Source organism: Dasypus novemcinctus, chromosome 13 (genome assembly GCF_030445035.2).
Source record: "Dasypus novemcinctus isolate mDasNov1 chromosome 13, mDasNov1.1.hap2, whole genome shotgun sequence".
Classification (NCBI taxonomy): Eukaryota; Metazoa; Chordata; class Mammalia; order Cingulata; family Dasypodidae; genus Dasypus; species Dasypus novemcinctus.
The window spans coordinates 103653453-103654623 of record NC_080685.1 but is presented as its reverse complement, the minus strand read 5'-3'; the positions used below and the strand labels follow the sequence as shown (position 1 = coordinate 103654623).

At 34.9% G+C, this 1171-nt stretch overlaps 1 non-coding gene across 1 annotated transcript; it reads left to right on the top strand.

Moving 5' to 3' along the window:
• Window positions 1–225: 225 nt before the first annotated feature.
• On the top strand, window positions 226–356 carry LOC111766509 (small nucleolar RNA SNORA38). The gene has a single exon (XR_002798542.1). It is a non-coding gene; the product is annotated as a small nucleolar RNA SNORA38 (small nucleolar RNA).
• The last annotated feature ends 815 nt before the right edge of the window (window positions 357–1171 follow it).

Genomic DNA, 1171 nt, shown 5'->3' with positions numbered 1-1171 from the left:
AGACTAGATAGGAAGGTCTTGTGCTTCATGTTGCGGACTTTGCTCTCAGAGCAATTTATTGAAGAGCTGTAAGTGAGGCGTTCGGGAGTCCATCTGGGCTGGGGGAGTGGTATGGTCCTATTTAACCCATTAATCTCACTCCTGTACCATTGAAATAAATAACCCCAAAACAGTAAAAATACTCTAATAACAATGTTACACTAAGAATTTAAAAAATGGTTTGGACCCTCCTACAAATGCAAGACTATGGTTCCCCGTCCTTGGACGTGTAAGAATTGAAGGCAAGGAATGTGGACCTGGAGAAATCTAGAGCTGGCTTGCTACCCACAGGCTCAAGACCACACTTTCCTGCACCCAAAAAATTAAAAATAAATAAATAAAAATAAATGGTTTAGTAGCTTATGACACATCAAATGAAGGAGATATTATATTCAAAACATAATAAAAGACATTGTAGTCACATGGTAAAAATTATATACTCTTATGCATGCCTGAATGTAGATAAAATGAGGTGTAATACTCATAAATTATAAAATCATTCTTTTATTCATTCTTTAATTTTCTAAAATTTCTGATATCCTATAAATATCATAGCAAACATAAAATCTGTAATAAAAAATAAAATAGTTAATATTTGTGAATGTCATTTATTGCTAGGCTTTTATAAAAGGAAACAAAATTGGCTTTTCAGAAAATTCTAAATTGATCTCATAGTCTCATCTAACAAAATAGATTCAAACTTTGTCTCTTGCTGTTGGTGCCGAAGAGTGACCATTGAGCTTTAAGTAACAACAACTGAACATATCTGTCCAGGAGAAACAAGTAAGTGTAAATCACAATGTTCAATTCCTTTCATTTGTATACTGCTTTGGAATTTATAAAGGACTTTAACATTCATTATCAAAGCATGTGTTTGACACACAAATATGACCACGCGAGTTAACTGCATATTACGCAAATACAGTTTTTGCCTAGGAAGTTAAGACTGGTTATTTAAGAACAGAACTTAGTCTGGGTTTAATGTTCAAACCAGCTTGAAGTGCTGAAGCTGCTGACTCTCCTGCCCTTCTCAAAATATATGTATCTGAGTTCTCCATATAGGAACAACACATTGCACCTTTCTCTACGGGCTGAGACACTCATGCTTAGGCCACCAGGAAAAGTCTCATGC